At 32.1% G+C, this 19,756-nt stretch overlaps 1 protein-coding gene across 1 annotated transcript in view; it reads left to right on the top strand.

Annotated features, from left to right (window-relative positions):
* Positions 1-15,363: 15,363 nt before the first annotated feature.
* LOC111634006 overlaps positions 15,364-19,756 on the top strand; it is a 120,281-nt gene continuing 115,888 nt past the window's right edge. The window contains exon 1 of the mRNA XM_023378675.1: positions 15,364-15,582. The gene's annotated coding sequence lies outside the window, so the exon portion shown is untranslated. The remainder of the gene's footprint in view (positions 15,583-19,756) is intronic.

Below are 19,756 nucleotides of genomic sequence, written 5' to 3'. Positions count from 1 at the left end.
CGCCCGATTACGTGAATCGCGAGTAGATTTATAACTTAACCCAACCGATAAGAATTTACCTGTATGTGTTTATGATAGTTTTCTGTACATGCACGTGGGCTGCCAAATCCCGAGGGTTCCCATACCGGTCAATGTCAAATGCCTGTTTATTCGCATGACTAGTATATCTCAAAAGACGCGACAGGGTTCTTGTAAATTCTAAACGTTTCTCACCATAGCTGTAAAAGTCTAAATATGTTAAATTTAATAGATTGTCCGTCGTTTGTTTTCTGACTAATTCGTTTTAGGACCAGGTGTTGTCCACGGAAATTTCCAAAATTTACAATATTTCGATTACTCTCGTTGAACTGGAAAAATGTCTGTCTTTATTACATCTAATATTTCGAAGAAATCAGTCTCACTGTACTCAGCTAGAGATTGGTTCGGTTAAGCTTTTGTTTAAGTAAAATTTCGGCTCTTTCATCAGGGTTTTGTTTATGTCCCCAATTTCCTAATCGCTTAATTATTTAACTACTTCTTGTGAGGACCCGAACAGGGGTCGACTGAGAGGTCCGAATGAAGGAAATCGATCGGAAATTTAAAGTGCTCCTTTTCAGACGCGAATGGAAAGGATTAGATGTCTCAATCGAACAATGGAATTTTTGTGTAAATTAGTTAAACAATAGAAAGGGATAAAGCCGAGAAAAAGCGACGAGAGAGGAATCACTTTCAATCGAGACGCTGACCTCTCTCGCGCCCTCCATCAGGTTTCGAATTGTTACCAGTATACATTGAGAGACCAATGGACAGGTGACTGGGGGAAAAATCTCTATAAAACCGCGTTTTCAAGGACATAAAAAGTTCTTGGTTCTTGGACGCGTAGTGTTTCTTCTCCTGGACGTTCGGGCTCCAGATCTTTGGAAAAGAAAAGAACATTTCGGAACTTGAGGAAACATCGTTCTCTGGGTGCCTCCTAGCCAGTGGCGGCCTTAGGGGGTGGCGAGCAGGGAATCGCCCGGGGCCTCGCTCTTGGAGGGGCCTCGCACAACAACCAAGTAGAAAAAGTTGATATTTAAAACTTTTTATTTTATCCTTGGCTATTAGTTATAACAATAAAATAAATTTAATTTACAGTACAGTATATATTAATATTAATAAGTGCCTATTATTTCAATTCACATACTTTGTACAAAAAACAAGGCCTCGCAAAGATCTGTCGCCCAGGGCCTCGCAAAGATCTGCCGCCCAGAGCCTCGCAATGGATAAGGCCGCCGCTGCTCCTAGCGATCTATAGATTCGTCAGTTCGTCCACGAGAAGCCGCCGAAAGCCGTGATAAACGCCCCGGGCCTACGGAGTATTTCACCGTCAGTGTCCATCCACAAGTAAGGAAGACAGAACTTTTCGAACTTTATCCGCGCGTTTTGTGGTGATATCTCGTCAATCGATGAAATTGTAAGGAAATTTCTGTTTATTAAACGGTTTACGATGGAAACCTGTCACAGTGAATCCTAACACTCCCACACGACGGAGTTGACCGCTCGGCTGTCGGAAAATTCCTCACCCCAATCGGCTAACCTCACATTCTTAAGTAGAAATAAGTCGAAACCAGTTACTTTGTACTCAAATATTTGTAGCCTTGGGAAAAAGTGAAGAGAAATTTCTATGACAAACGGATACATAAATCGTAAATGTAAGGAAAATAAATTCTAGAGCTTTTTCTGTACCTNCGGATAGTAATATAGAGTATAAATGAAATATATTAGCGTATTAGTGTACAAATAAAGCTTTTTAGCTTGCCGACCGCCATAGTTCGAATGCTATCGTCCCACGTGATCTTTATGACGACATTGCTAAACCGTCTTCCTATTGGTCTAATTTTTACCGTGCCGCTTTCCGTCGCGGCAAAAGTTGAAAATTTTCAACTTCGTATTCCGTCACGTCGACGGCAAAAGTGACGTCATTTTGCCGTTCCGTCGACCGTTTCCGTCGTCCGTTGCCGCTTGTGGGTACCAGGCTTAATTCGTTTTACAACCAGCGGTTGTCCATGGAAATTTCCAAAATTTACAACTTTTCGGTCACTCTCGTTGAACTGGAAACATTTCTGTCTTTATTACATCTAATATTTCGAAGAAATCAGTCCCCACTGTACTCGGCTGTAGATTGGTTCGGTTAAGCTTTTGTTTAAGTAAAATTTCGGCTCTTTCATCAGGGTTTTGTTTATGTCCCCGATTCCCTAATCGCTTAATTATTTAACTACTTCTTGTGAGGACCCGAACAGGGGTCGACTGAGAGGTCCGAATGAAGGGAATCGATCGGAAATTTAAAGTGCTCCTTTTCAGACGCGAATGGAAAGGATTAGATGTCTCAATCGAACAATGGAAATTTTTGTGTAAATTAGTTAAACAATAGAAAGGAATAAAGTCGAGAAAAAGCGACGAGAGAGGAATCACTTTCAATCGAGACGTTGACCTCTCCCGCGTCCTCCATCAGGTTTCGAATTGTCACCAAGTGACAGTGAGAGACCAATGGAGAGGTGACTGGGGGGAGGAGAAACTCTATAAAACCGCGTTTTCAAGGACATAAAAAGTTTTTGGTTCTTGGATGCGTAGTGTTTCTTCTCCTGGACGTTCGGGCTCCAGATCTTTGGAAAAGAAAAGAACATTTCGAAACTTGAGGAAACATCGTTCTCTGGGTGTCTCCTAGCGATCTACAGATTCGTCAGTTCGTCCACGAGAAGCCGCCGAAAACCGTGATAAACGGCCCGGGGACTACGGAGTATTTCACCGTCAGTGTCCATCCACAAGTAAGGAAGACAGAACTTTTCGAACTTTATCTGCTCGTTTTGTGGTGATATCTCGTCAATCGAGGAAATTGTAAGGAAATTTCTATGTTTATTAAACGGTTTACGATGGAAACCTGTCTCAGTGAATCCTAACACTCCCACACGACGGAGTTGACCGCTCGGCTGTCGGAAAACTCCTCACCCCAATAGGCTAACCTTACATTCTTAAGTAGAAATAAGTCGAAACCAGTTACTTTGTACTCGAATATTTGTAGTCTTGGGAAAAAAGTGAAAATAAATTTCTATGACAAACGGATATATAAATCGTAAATTTAAGGGAAATAAATTCCAGAGCTTTTTCTGTACCTCGTGCATCTCTCTCATTCATTAAATTTAGTTGTAAATGATGCTGTCAAAGTAACGGTTAATTTTTTAACATTATACAAGAATTGTACACTTTTTTTCTACATCCCCTTAAATATGGGATATACGAAATCGTAATATCACCGGTTTAACATTGAAATCCGTGAGTAATATAAAATTGGAGAGCGGAATAAAAATATCAAATATTTTAATGGATTTTTTAAAACTCCTGTCAACTATACAGAACTATCGTAAAAACATACCAGTAAATTCTTATCGGTTGGGTTAAATTATAAATCTACTCGCGATTCACGTAATCGGGCGAGGGCGGCCAAATATCTAGCAGGCAGGCGGCTAACAGCCCAGAACCAGTTCTGGATAGAAGTGGATGCGGTATACGTGTAGCATCCACCCGAGGTCCTAGGCTTCCACCGGCTAAACCGGGTGAGGTTGGTGCTCTGTAAAGCGCGTGCGCGAATCTGGCTTTTTGGATGCTGACGATACGGCGCTTCCACTCCGCCGCTAATATTCGAATATACAATAGCAATCTTATTTTTTTTTCACGTGTAGTATAGAAATTTGTAATAAGATACATAATGCGGTTATAATAAAATAGTGTGCGATTATTTTCGTATAATTAAAATTAATATGTATTTATTTTTTAGAAAATTCAAGGAAAGCGGCGCATCCATCGCTTCCAATGACGGCACGCCACTGCTAAATACTACAGATTTCCATTCTTCCCTCCACGACATGTGTTCTTTCGCCCAAACTATTCATGTTGACATTTAATCCTTAAACTTTGGTTTAGATATGTTTTTTTAAACACATGGGTGATCTTCAACGCAACACATGGGTGATCTTCCCAGGGGGAGATGCCTCTCCGGTGGACTTTCTACGGGAAACTGGCCCCAAGTATAGGTAGAAACGTGAAAAAAACTTGAAAAACTCCACGTGACCAGCGTTGGCCAGGCGCGAACCCACACCAACTACCATTGTTCAATGATTTTATCTACTCGGGCCTGATGGGTTCGTAAACTTTGGCCTTGAAACAACAGTTGAGCTTTTCTTTTAACATATTCTACACTACTGCCTACCATTTCCAAACAGTATTTAGGGATATCTTTCTGTAGATGCAACCTGCCTTACTTAAGTATTGCCGGATGCAATTTTCCTCAGAATTATTCTCTTGTTTGCTGGTAAGCTTCTAAGGCTTGCTAGATGAATTTCATATGCCGTAATTTTTTCTTAAATTTAAGTAATTGTAAATAATTTTCTTGATCTATTCAGTTTCTTACAATTTCAATCATAGAGAAACCTGGTTCAACAAACGCTGTGTTTTTTCTTTTCTTATTTTTATTGAAGGTTAATAAAATATGCCGAATAAATGGAAAAAGTCGTCTGCGGTTTGAAAATCTAGTGAGCATGAGCAAATAATATTACTTGACATCAGTTACTACAGTTAAATAACTTTAAAACTTCTACTTTCATAAAGTGTTTATTGTTGTGTTTCTAAATTTAAATACCATTTGGTAGGATGGTTGAGCTGTTTAAGGTGGCTATTTGTAGCACTGCAGAACCAGGTTTCAAATTTGGACGGGATAAAAAACCTAAGAATTTTTCATGGATTAGTCCAGGTCCTCTTAGTGCTCACAACGCGAAATGAGTTTTAAAAAAATCCACTAGGTCAAAAAAAAAGTTTTTTAAAATATTGGTTGCCATTGAACTTCTAATGCAAAGAAATATTGCCTTATTTCTGTACGAAATACAACTCACAGAAAAGCATATCAGTTATATCGCTCATTTTATTTAAGCGATTTAATGAAGGACAACTGCGTTATTATAAGAATATTATTACTGATGCAATTACTGTACTACAATAATTGATAATTCATGTGGACTTGAATCAAATTGGATCTCAGATTCTTCGTGTGCTACATTATGGTAGCATGTTATCTGTTGTAAAAAACTGTACAAAATTGAACTATATTTTTTTTAAAACAATTTCAATCAAGCAAAGTAAATAAAGAGAATAACACGTGTCTTTCGGTCCAGATAGGAATTTTATATACAGTACAGCAAATCGAGATCTCCATCTCTAAGTTTTGCCATATTTGGTCGGGTGTAATGTTTTCTTGCCCTTGAATATCATACTTCTGATAACAATCGAGTCATGTCGTTCATCTGACTCCGTAGGCGAGAAAGTTTTGAATTGAAATTAGGTGATATTCATTATATACAATGTTCCGAACCAGACCGAAAGTTCGTATATAATTAATTGGGTCTAAAACCCCTAAGCTTTCCATATCTGATCTCGATTTTCATCTATTTAACTCCATTCTCGAGATTAATTAACTAAGGATAGACATGCAGAACGGACAGACGGACACATGGAAATGTACTGTACAGTATACGTCTGGACTTTCAAAATTGCAGCCCAATTTAAACGGAATGTATTAAATATTTTGGATAATATACAAATATATATTCTGTATAATTCTTTAAATAATATACATTTAATTAACCATGAAAATGAGCTTTTTAAATATAGGTATGAATTATATTTTTCAATTCAGTTTCCACTTTTTCATTAAATTTCAATTATTATTTCTAATTATTTATATTATTTCAATAAATTTGCCAATTGTTAATTGAGTAAATATCAACTTATTTTTAAAAATTACAGTTGAAAATTATAATATAAATGCTTGTCCGATGCGAATTTTGATAATTTGAAATAAATAAATAATAAATTTATCATCTGATTTTTACTCTCCCGGTTCTGTTATGTATAACATAGGGAAAGTATGGCAACCCCCCAAGATTTTTACATTTTTAGACTCGGGACACATTGAAATGTCGAAAAATGCAAAAAATCCGGTTTTTCTTTTTTGTATGTATGGATGTGACTGTTTTTATGTGGGAGCACGAGTTTGTTTATCCACTTTTAAGCTTAATAATTCTTGTGTCTTTCGTCGAAAATTTCTGAAATTTTACAAGGCGATTTGTATATTAGGGAGTTAAGAAGAGTGATGATATTAATTAAATTTTGGTCGTTAAACGTCAAGGGGATGGAGAGATAAAAGGGCGTCGTGTGTTATATCTCAAGTAAAATTGGACTTAATAACGATTTTGCACGTTATTAGCATTTACAAATTTTTTTATAAAACCCATCACTGAGCTCAAAATTAAGATTATGCAATTTTATAATAATTAAAAATATAAAAAGTTTTAAAATAAAATAACATAACAGATGGCGCACCAAATGCTGCCGAGAAAGTTAAGCAACTTGTTACCGGATTTTTATTTACAGAAATCATTAAAAATTCTGTATTTTTTCCCCTCTGATTTCTTTATTATTACATATAAATAATAATTATATAAAATGAAAATTGAAAATCTAAATTTTATAAATGAAATTTTTTCCGCAGAAGGCGCCATTGTTCTGTTAAATCAAGCGCCAAAATTTATTTCCCGGGAGAAAATGTTGGAAGTCGACTCTGTATTAATATTATAAATACAGTAACGTTATAGTCGAAAAGGAATCTTGCAGAAGCGGTTTAAACAAAACAGTAAATATAGAATGAAAAACCACGTTTTAATTAATTGATGTTTGTTTCATTTTAAAGAATAAAGGTTAGAACCTTAGAAGTTACTTTTAGATAACTTGTGTATACACGTGTACACAAATAAAGGTAAAATTGCAGTTCTGAATATGAACATTAGTACAGAAAATACATTAAATTTTACAGGCAAAGACAAAGCAATGTAAAGTCCTATTTTATGTTTTGTACTTAATATATAATTAACTCAAAAAATATGCAGGTTTATAACTAACAATTTCAGATCTACATTATTAATAAGTACTGTATTTCCTTGGTTCTAAAACATTTTTATTTGTCTAGAATAGAAATATGTCTTGCATTTACAGTTAAAAATAACAATTGCAGCAATTTCTCAAGTAAACCAAGTGGTGTATCAATAATAAACTTTCAGGTATACTGCTGAATAGTCACATCAGTTCAAATGAGTTTACTGGTGACAGAATTTAATTTTAACTTTTTTTTTTTTTTTTGACATTTAAAATGCTTTCAAGATGACAATATGATCTGTATATACTTATGTATGCAGAGGAGCATGGAAATGAAGTTGCCAAAAAGTACCTATTTCATCACATTGTTTTTACAATTTGTCAGCACTTAAAAAACTTAATAAAATTAGTTATTTAACTATTTCTTTTCATAGAAAATTGAGTCTTAAAATGTTTATTAAAGAAAAATAATATCTCAGAAAAATGACATAAGACAAAACGATCTGTGTATGACACAGTTTTTAAACCTATATTTGACATACGGTTCTGAGAGTTGGGTGAGAAATAACGGAACTGACCAAAAATTAGGAGCAGCAGAAATGAGAATTTTTAGAAAAATTAATGGTGTTACTGTAATAGATGGATACCGTGGCAAAATCATATTAAAAATGAAGATGTAAGGAAAAACTTATGGTGACAAATATTCAGTCGAGAGTAAGCGAGGTTAATCTGAGGTGGTTTAGGCATTTGAAAGGGAAGGGAGAAGACCGACTGGCCAAACAGGTATTTTAAGCTAAACTGATTGATAGTGTTAAGCAGGCTTTAGAGGAAAAGAATTTAACTTTAATTCAGACTAAAAATTTGTTGTTAGGAGAGTTTGGAAAAAAAGTAGTGGATGGTAGTATAAAAATTTGATTTTTTCATCATGTTGACCTATACACCCTCTGGATATCAGCAGGAATGGATGATGATGATATCTTCTCATAACAAGTAAAAAAAAATATAAATTTGAAGTCAAAACGCAATTTACAAGGCATGTAAATTTTGACTTTATGTTTACAGCAACTAAATTATTGTATCAAACTGAACTGAAAAGTCTCCAATCTTCTCTATAGTATTTTATTTATTACAGTCACAAACCTGGTAAGATACTAATTATGACAGATTATAGCATTTACATAAAATATTTCAGAAGTGTCTTAAAAAAAAATCAGTGAAAATGCTTGGGAAATATCCTGGATGAACACTTCCAATATGTTTATTCAGCTCAGGAACTATTATATAAACCAGTGGTAGGCCAACTCTAGCCCTGAGTATGCAATCTGGCCTGTAATTAGTTTAAAAGCATATTAGTAAATGGCCTGCAAAATAATTTATAATCATATAATTAGGTTTATTGAACTTTTTATTATTATGGCAGGACAAAAATAAGTTATATATTGAGCAACTTATATGTTGCTCAATATATAAATTCTTTTTGTCCTGCCATCTTTTCAACCATTTTTGTCATTTTTTGCAATCAACTGGTTGATTGTGATTGACTTATTGGTCAGGCCAATTATAAATTGTAAAAGCCTAGAAAATTTTTGGCATCACCTTCACATTTTATTAGGTCTGCCATTTAAAAAAATTATTTATAATATATTTCTATGTTAAATAGGCCCTATGTATATTTATTTTTTTTTAAATTTTAAAACAGTAATACAGCTTCTATATGTAAGAAATAATATAGAATACACATTTTATGAAACCTGTAGCAATAATTTCTTTTGAAAATAACTTGAAAAAATTGATCATTTAACATTATTAAATACTACAACTAGTAAAAATCAATATAGTTTTAGGCAGTTTCTTTTTTGTTTTTTAATTAACAATCTAGTACAGTCATATTTCAATATCCAAGATCCCACTAAAACAATGCTCTAAATATAATCCCATCACAGTTTGGTATTACAGATTTATTCAAAGTTCATTTGTGAAAAATTTCAAAATTAAGCTATTAGAAATAGAATGCAGACTTACATACTATTTGATATTTTGCTATATATAAATATATTTATCATAAGTTTAAATAATATAATTTTAGGCAATAATTAATAATAATATTTAAATTAGTAATATATAAATTTTTTAAATTTAGAAAAGTATAGTCATTTAAATTTTGCTTATTTTCAGGTAAAACTTAAATTTTTAATCATAAATTCAACATATAAAAAGACAGGTAATAAGGATATGTAGGATCATAATGCATGCACAGTATGTAGAATTATAACTTCAGCCATTATCATCAATAAAAAGTGTTGATAGAACATATTTTATCAATTATCTTTAACAAATTTAATTAATTCAGTAACAATAAAATATCTGTATTCATTTTTTCCAACACAAAAAGATGACAGAGGGAAGTTTGCAGAATAAATAGACAAAAAACATCCGCACACTTTGTTGTTTCTCTATCATCATCGTCATCTATCATGAATTCATCTTTACCTGAAGATCTGTCATCACCATTATTTTTGTCATTGGATTTGATAAATTCTCTAAACACTTGATGATGGATCTTCAGGCAAAGATGAATCCATGATAGATGACAATGATGATAGAGAAACAACAAAGTGTGCAGATGTTTTTGTCTATTTATTTTGCAAACTTCCCTCTGTCATCTTTTTGTGTTGGAAAAGAAGAAAGTAAAATGCTCAATGATGAAAAAGGTAATATCTGTATTCAAAATTCAAATTTCAATGAAACTGAAAAATGATTATTTAGAAATATGTTCACATTTCCAGAGTCTCTAATTCAAGTTCAGTCATACTGTATCCAATGTATAGGTAATATGAGAATTATTAAATACTGATCACCAAAATTAGGATATAGATTTACTTGTAATAAAAAAATAAGTATAACAAACTTAATACTGTTGTTATCAATTTTAGAAAATACTTGTTAATTTAATTGCTGAAAATTTGGGTATTTTAAAAATTAAACTTTATCTTATTTGTAGATACGCTGTTATATAAAGTGCATTGCATGTAGGACTTAGTGAACATACTGCAATAGATGATAATTTTTATATGGCAGTCTATTTACAGTAACAACAATAATTAAATATTTAGAAAATAAACAAATTGGAATGAAAAACTTTATAGTTGATGTTGATAAGGCCTAAGATTTCTCCCACACCGGGTCGTATAAAACAAAAATATGTATACTCTGTAACCAATATCCAGCATGAAAACTCCAAACAAAGATTAGCAAACATTTTTGATGCCCCTCCTGGGCTCTTCTTCAGGCCAAATTTACTGTAACTGGATTCTTAAATCGAATGTTTTTAAATAAGAACGTACTCTGTTAGTCAGAATAATATCAGAAAAAATAGTATATAATAGATCAGAAAATAATAGTATTTTTTTAATATTTAATAGTTAAATGAAATATTGTAGGAATTATTTTAGAACTAGGTTTGACAGTGTATTAAAGCAAGTAACAGTAGTATCAACAAATTTTCAAGAATACAGCATACAGATTAGATCAATAATTACATCACTGAAAAATGGACAGAATCATGTTTTTGATATATTCAAACTTTAAATATTGTAGATTATTCTATTCATAAAATATTTCAAGTTACAACAGATCAGTTATAACAGTTCTATTTCATTTTCTTTTCTTAGATGAAGTTCTGTTGAGATTTTAAATGATGGTGACTTTTTTAATCAGTTGGTACCAGTCATTCTGTTCAGAGATGGTTTATACATTGTGTTAGGTAGACTTTATTATAATCTGAAGTACAAAAATATATGGAGATTAATAGAACAAGATCAAATGCTGACAGTTTTGGATCACATGATCTATGGAATAACAGCAGAATACACATGGAGGCAAACAATTTTATTATTAAAAACATGTAGATATTTGCAATAGAATAAAAGCCAATCCCAGGAATAAGTCATTACCATGTTTTTGCCATTGTTAAGAAAGACATGTTCAAAAATAAATTTGTTAGTATCTCTGTTGTAATTAAAATATAAATATGTTGGCATCATGCTTTGTATGAAAAATGTTGAAAGTGGAATAGAAATTCTTAAATATTAAATAATAAATGGTTTTTAGTAGGTCCGCTGCTCATTTAAACTCAACGGTTTGTGCAATATCCGCTATTGGTCTAGCTTTGACCAATCCTATCGCAACACGAGTCGGCGATGACGTTTTACCGAATTATAGGAGGTTTTTTTAGCATGTTTGTACGAATACTGTCGAAATTTTTTCGCCGTGATATAGCAATCCGAACTATAGAAACCCGTGTTATAGGGGGTCGACTGTATACAGACTAATTTACTGTAAACAGAAGCATCTCTAGAAGTACCATTTCTGGACCCATGTTAATTAATGTTTACATTAATGATTTAATCATCTGGATGCAGAACTATTTTGTTGCAACATATGCAGACAATATAATTAAGACCAATAGTTCTGATATCAATAAACAATTATATAAACTTATATGAATTAACCATTAATGTCAATACAGTATTTGGCGTTATTTATGCTAAAAAGATATTTTCATGAATGCTCTAATTCTAATAAGTCCCAAATGGATTTTTATGAATATTATGGCTTTATTTATGCTAACTGTAGTTATCTTTTTAATTCAAGTATTGGTAAATAGATACGTAGTGTAACTACTTCCCAAACAAAAATGTACAGTAATAAGCTGTAGAGCTTCCAGATGTTTGCTCCTGTTTAACTACTGTTTAACTACACATAATATAATAAAACAGATTTACTAGAATATTATTAAATTTATACGATAACAATGCCTCGTTTACATACGTTTACATATGTTTACATGGTGCTTGATTTGACTTATAAGACATACCTGTGATCAGAGCGAATCTTGGAACAGAAAGTTCCACCATCCCTGACAAACCGACGCTTAGAATCGGCAGAGTCACATTAATTTCTATGCGGATTCTAGTGAGGGAGATCTGAAAAATGGAGATTATTTTCTTCTTTGTATAATTCGATAATTTACTCCTGTTAGACGTTCTCCTTGCTTTAGTATTCTTTGAAATCCGATCTCTGCGAATGCTCATCTTCTCTTTCCCTGTTAACAAAGAAAAATAAACAATGCTTCGAATACTAGTTATTGTCGAAGAATAGACATATTGTTAATCAATTGTTGATTTTCTTTACGTGATTTTTCAAGGCCGGATGGCCGAGGGTTAAGGTGACAGCACAATCCTCTGGGGATCTGGAATTGAATCCGGACGAATCAAGAAACCTCAGGAAGTATTTCACGGGCAGACCGTCCTGGATACGTCTGGCTCCTCCTTCACTATATGGCCGCCCCATTGTGTGCTTAACTAAAGCCGTAATGGTCTTGATAAAAAGGTCCTCTTACTGCCCACACAAGTTGGAAATAGTTTAAAAAAATGTGTTTCAAAATGAAAATTAAATCCACTCTATACATTGTATTTATAAAATACAGTAGCATAAAATCGTCACGACAGCTTTTCTATCGGAAAAATATAAAAACAGGCGCATCGGGAATCAATGAAATCGTCACCAAAGTTTTGAACAAGTGAGCAAAGCAAGCTGCTGTAGGGAGGGTTTGGCCAAGAGAAAAGCGAAGCGAGTGAGGATGGGAGGGTTGGAGGTTGCTTCATCGGCGAGACTTTGAGCGGAGTGAGCAGCCAGTGGGTGAGACGAGAGAGTTGAATCGTCACAAAATTTTTGTTATAGTCTATATTAAAAACAAATAGGCGAAGCAAGTTGGGCCGCCTACAGCGGCCAGGAAGCTTTGTCCCTATAGTCTGTTTACGCTAACTTTTTTTTTTGTTTTTTAAACTCTTTCCGCAGACACTAAGAGGGCCTCTTTTTTGCAAGTCCACAATGAGGCGTCTGGGTGGTGAGGGACAGGGCCGACTTATCCGACCGGACCAAATTCCTGAAATTTATTGACCGCTCAGATTCGATCACGGGTTTTACAGAACGGTAGGCTGCCACCTTGACCGCTCGGCCATCCTCCCATCAAAGTAAAGTATTTCGTTTTGGATATATGAGCACTAAGGTTTGGCTCTATGGAGGATTTATCACACACTATTGACGTTTGTCCGAGTAATCAAACAGTAACGGCCGAACACAGTTTTATTATAGCTACGATATGCATTTCGAAATGCATAGGCTTACCGTAGTCATATATCCAAAATCGTAACATAAGGACAAATAGCAAATCACCAATCTAAGCATTTCCTGTTATCGGTTTTTATTATATTGTACAGTACTGGCCACAGTGGGACTGTGCGGATGCAATACGTCAGAACTCTAGGCTGTACATGGGATCCCGGAAAAAAGAAGAGGAAAAGGAAGGAAAAAAATAAGGAAAGTAAAAATTTTCAATGAAGTTAATTGGTTAAAATTACCTTCTCCCTGACCTAGAAGTTCGCGCTTGAATAAAAAGAAAGTTTATTGAGCGTTTATATCTTCTTCATTCTTCTGTTGAAATGGTCGTCAATTAATTTTTGTATTTTGGCTTTCTTATGCGGAGTTGTGTCTTGATTAATAGCCATAAATCTATTGGGTTCATGTGTGGAGAATTGGGCGCTTAGTCAATAATTTAGATCTTATTATTTCTTAACCATGTTGCAATAGAGTCCACGGTATAGGTTTAAACACCGCCCTGTTAAAACAAAAAGTTTTCTTCAGGAGCCAATCAATCGACAGACGGAAGAAGGATGCCATTTAACAGTGTCTACTAGTCAACTGCTTTAGTAGTTGGGATCACAAACAGGTATTATTTAGCTGAAAAACATTATCTCAAAGCAGAAACTGAAATTTACGATGTCAAATGCTAATATTCTTTCCTAATTGCTTCCAAAGTAATATTAGACTTACACCTAAAGTTGCCACGTTCTTTGTTTTTTACTTTCCCGACTGTTATATATAACAGAGGGAAAGTATGGCGATCAGTCAAAAAATGACCCCCCCAAGATATTTACATTTTTGGACTTAGGACACCTTGAAACGTCGAGGAATGCAAAAAAATTCGGGAGTAAATTAGTGTGTATGTATGCGTGTGTGGCACAATTTTGTTTACCCTGTTTGAAGCTTAATAACTTCTGTGCTATTTGTCAAAAAATTCTGAAATTTTCAAGGGAGGTTTGTATATTAGGGGGATTGATGATATTAAGTTTTGGTGATTAAAGGTCGACGGGGTGGGGAGATGAAAGGTCCTATATCGAGTAATCGAGTAGGGTCAGACTTAATGACGATTTTACTCGTTATTAGCATTTACAAGTTTTATAAAAAACCCACCCCTGCTCTCAAAATTAAGCTTTGTGATATTTTATAATAGTTAAAAATAGAGAAATTTTAAAAAATAAAATATGATAACAGGTGACGCCACCAAATGTCGGGAAAGTTAAGCAACTAGTTGCTGGATTTTTTATTTTTGTTAAGTTTATAACGACGACTGATAAGAGAAGTTTACTTATCTAACGTGGTTATCGGAACCGAAAACGAAAACGTATATCATAGAATGGCATTTTCATAGTTGACTAAACGGCAATCCCTGTTTGGATAGAAACTGGTTTTTGTCGTATTCGTTAGCTTAATTAAGTTAAAACTCATGGAACGAATGTTTACAGATGAGAGTCGGAGGCAAATCTGTTCTGCGCTGCGAGAACAGGCGATAAATTTCTGATGGAAGTTGGTCTTCTATCCCGTTCTAAGTAAGGTGGTTGCCTCTATAAGGCGAGTAGCTCTAAGCGAAAAACCTGAGCCAAATGATAGCATCACAAAAACAGATTTGCCCAGAATCACAGAAACAGATTTAACTCCAAGATGGGGGTAACGGAGATCGTTGGACCATCCACCCAACGATAACTCCATCTTGGAGTTAAATCTGTTTCTGTGAAATGTCCGCTTATCAGACGGACGCGATACTTATCAGAACTAACTGAACATTGGAATCTCGAGGAATGTCGAAGTGTGGTGCCCCAAATTTTTAACGTACAGTATATTTGACATGATGTTAAATGGGAACTATAAAAGATTCGACTGAAGAAATGAGTCAAAAAGTGCCCGAAATGCCTTTAAGGAAGAATACATATTGTTGAGTGTACCCTCCAAGAAAAAAAACTATTACATAAGTTTTAGTAAACAAACAAAACTAATAGAGTTTTCCCGAAATGGAAATCCAACCCGAACCTTCCTTCCAGTAACACGAAACGCATTCATACTGCCATTCATAAAAACATAATTTTAACTTCTAAAATATTAATTTAAAAATATTTAAAAAACAAATTTAAAAATCGAGATTATTCAACTTTTATTAATAAATTAGAAAAGAATTAAAATATTTTAATTATAGAAATCAAAATAGATATTACGGCTATTCAAACGTACGGCCATCAGATCAGCCCTCTAGTGGTATAAAGATGAAATGAATCTTGTTGTTTACCATGTGTTGGAAGACGTTAAAGTCAGTGATGGATATTTATTGACGGTTGATATAAAAGTAAATGATTATAGAAGGAAGAAGAAGCAAAGATCATTATAAATAAATACGATTAAGTTAAATATGGAATAGAATGACCAAAAAGAATTCGTACATCATTTTTATAAAGATCGCATTCTGTGTAATAGGTATGGCTTATTCACCTGTTTTATTTTATTTTATTTTTATTTATTTTTTTTAAATGTAAAACTTTAAACTCTTTCCTTCTTTGAACACAACATAGGCGTGTCTTTCCCTTCCGAAAATTCTTCGTCAGGTAGGTGGTTGTCAGGGTCATTTTTAAACCTTCGCCTTCGTTTTATACACACAGAAATTCATCTGTTACGTTAATATACTTGTGTATTACATAAAAGAGGCGTAAACAATTACGTTTGTATGGACAAAATAGGATTTTTTTCAAAATGTTTTGAAATTAACGATGATAACATTCATTGTGTAATCAAGATTGTGTGTAAGCTTATATTTTTATACCATTTTTAAAAATTTATATTAGTGTAAATGATCTTGATTNTTATTGATTTTTGTTTAATTTCAAAATTATAAATTAAAGTTTTGTATTGTTTAAACATTGTAAGTGAAATGTAACATAAAGCTATCTAATCAAAATGTATTTGATATAGATATTATATTTATTTGTCATTCCATTGATTACGATAAAAAAAAAATTTTAACTATAAAGTTTTCTTTAGAATGGATGATAAGTTAAGGAAATGAACTTTAGTAATTAGAGCATATGATTTTTCTTAATTTCTCATATATTTATTTTATTGTTATATATGTTTATAAAAAGTAGATTAGTATTTGATGATAATTAAACAATATGTTTTCTCTATTAGAGTTAAATTCAATTACAATCATTATACATTTTAATTATCAATTATTATACATTTTAAACATTTTATTTATAATTAATTTTACGTTTAGTTATATGAACTATGATATTTGCTGAAGTTTTTACTCTTAAGGATTTATAATGATTTGTTTCTGTTACTTGAGTCCTTACATTTAAAGATTATTATAACATTTGTTTATAATTAATTCTCTATTATCAAGTATAAATGAAGAATATGCTGGATATTCAAATTTTCTGTTTATCTGAGTGATGCACTTAATGCAATTAAAGTAGTCCATTAGCCAGCTGGAATATTGAATTGTATTGGTGTCAGGTTAACAAAATAAGAAATGATAAATGTCAAATATGTGTTAAGTTTAGAATACTTCCTAGAATTATATACAGCATTCTGAATTTTAATTATATCAGTTAATAGGAAATATGCCATTTGTTTAATTTTCTGGATAGTTGCTTCTAATGAAGTTTTTAATTTTGATTTTAAATTCAGTATGCCTTGAAAATGGTTAAAATAGTTCAAAGTGATTGTTTGATAAATGAATTTTATATAAAGATCTTAAGTAAGCTATTTTTTGAATTTAACTAAGAAAGAAAAATGCTGCGATGTGGAACGTAAGCAAGCATAGCAACAGGAAGTGGGCATTCGTTTGATAACAATGCTACATTTTGCCAAGGAAATTGGCCATGCACATTATATCTGTACCCATTCAATAGTTTAGTTAAATCAGTTTTTTGCTTCAGTAAAAATAAATAATCCATTAATTTACATTTAAAACGACACACATACGTAATAACATACCCACACCTGCAAAGATGTGTCATGTTATATTTTCGTTACAAATTCATATAAAGAAATCTTTAGACATAGACATCTTTTCTTGTAATAGGGTCATATGTTTGATACGGGTTGTCCTCATTGTTTTTGGAATTCACGTGACCGAGAGTTAACATGTTTGATAGCTAGCGTAAGTTTTCGAATTTAAAACGAAAAAAAGTACATTTTAATCATTAAGAAGTAGCCAGTAATTTGATAAATTTTCGTGTAAATTCGATCAAAATTTCATTCTTATAAAACGGATATCGCGTCTATCATATTTTAGTGCGCCAATTATGGTTTAGCGCAAGTCAGCACGTGGATAAAGTAAAAACATCTCGAGCGCTTTCACAGTCAATTCCCGTACTATTCTTGGATGTATTTTTATTCCCGTACAGACAAGCACGTTGGTGTCCTGTAAAACCATGTCAGACGTGGCATAGTTTTTCACGGTTTCTTCTTTTTCCAGTGCATAGTAAGTTTTATACGGTTACATCGATAAAATTGAGGTGACGTGCCGAACACTTATCCGTAACAATTGGGAAGTTATCGAGTAGGTACGTTTGAGGAATTATAAAATAACTTGTGAACTATTTATCGTAAGGAAGTGTAACTGACGTGCCTCACCCCATATGCGGTCTTGTATTGTAAACATTCTAATTAGGAAAGCCGACGGCTATTTAAATTATCACGTGGTTGATAATTGCAACGCGTTTAACTGATTGTTTAATTAGAAAAAAAACTGACCGAATGCGTAACCTAACTTTAATGTTATTCAGTGACACATTTAATGTTTTTAGGTTTCTGAAATGATTAAAATTGCATTAAACTTTTGGAATGGGCGTTATGCATAGCGCAACTTCCTGCCTTCTTTTCTTATCAATTACCAGGGTGTTTAATGGCAATTAAAAATTGTTTAGATGCATGACTCTTATTGTTAATTTTCCAATTAGACTTAAAGTCAATACCCTTTGAATCGCACTTAAAATATTTTGTTTAGATAATGTATTTAAGTTCAAAATTTATATTTGTTTACTTAAAGAAAATTTTGGTTACTGTTATAATTTTTTTTTAATGATTAAAGTGCAGTTAAACTAGTAGTCTGATAATTTATCTTTTAAAATAATACAACTTTATATTTATTATTTCAATACATTTAGTATTTTAAGCTTTTATGAACCATTATATAAACTGGGACATAGAAATTATCTTGTAGGGATAATATATTACCATATTATTTTCCTAATATAAAACCAAAAATAAATATCAACTACTTAAGAATTTTTCGGTGCTAAAAATAATTCTAAATTTAGATAGTAAAATGATTACTCTAGTTATCTAAATAGATTAGATTTAAATGTTTTAAAATATTTGTTTAAATATCTAGAGTTTGTGCTAAATGAAAAACTGGTGAGTTTTGATGGTGATTATAAATTAATATATCAAGTTAATGGAAAAAGTTGCTAAATTCATTTCTCATCTGAAATTATCAATTTAATATTGTAATAGATAAGAAAAATGAGATTACACTTTAAAAATGAAGTTCAGAAGTCTGAATTAGTCATTATTGATAAAATGAACATTTTTCCAAAATGATCTGGAAAGAAAATATGACATTAACATTTTAGAAAAATATTTATTTCTTCAGTTACATATTCAACTTGGTAACAAAATCCGAAAGTTGGAAAATAAATATTATTGATTTTTGTTTAATTTCAAAATTATAAATTAAAGTTTTGTATTGTTTAAACATTGTAAGTGAAATGTAACATAAAGCTATCTAATCAAAATGTATTTGATATAGATATTATATTTATTTGTCATTCCATTGATTACGATAAAAAAAAAATTTTAACTATAAAGTTTTCTTTAGAATGGATGATAAGTTAAGGAAATGAACTTTAGTAATTAGAGCATATGATTTTTCTTAATTTCTCATATATTTATTTTATTGTTATATATGTTTATAAAAAGTAGATTAGTATTTGATGATAATTAAACAATATGTTTTCTCTATTAGAGTTAAATTCAATTACAATCATTATACATTTTAATTATCAATTATTATACATTTTAAACATTTTATTTATAATTAATTTTACGTTTAGTTATATGAACTATGATATTTGCTGAAGTTTTTACTCTTAAGGATTTATAATGATTTGTTTCTGTTACTTGAGTCCTTACATTTAAAGATTATTGTAACATTTGTTTATAATTAATTCTCTATTATCAAGTATAAATGAAGAATATGCTGGATATTCAAATTTTCTGTTTATCTGAGTGATGCACTTAATGCAATTAAAGTAGTCCATTAGCCAGCTGGAATATTGAATTGTATTGGTGTCAGGTTAACAAAATAAGAAATGATAAATGTCAAATATGTGTTAAGTTTAGAATACTTCCTAGAATTATATACAGCATTCTGAATTTTAATTATATCAGTTAATAGGAAATATGCCATTTGTTTAATTTTCTGGATAGTTGCTTCTAATGAAGTTTTTAATTTTGATTTTAAATTCAGTATGCCTTGAAAATGGTTAAAATAGTTCAAAGTGATTGTTTGATAAATGAATTTTATATAAAGATCTTAAGTAAGCTATTTTTTGAATTTAACTGAAACATTTATTTGATCTTC

This window comes from Centruroides sculpturatus, unplaced genomic scaffold (genome assembly GCF_000671375.1).
Source record: "Centruroides sculpturatus isolate CEXI.00-Female unplaced genomic scaffold, Cexi_2.0 scaffold736, whole genome shotgun sequence".
Taxonomy (NCBI): domain Eukaryota; kingdom Metazoa; phylum Arthropoda; class Arachnida; order Scorpiones; family Buthidae; genus Centruroides; species Centruroides sculpturatus.
The sequence above is the reverse complement of the archived record's forward strand: the minus strand, read 5'-3'. Positions and strand labels throughout refer to the sequence as shown.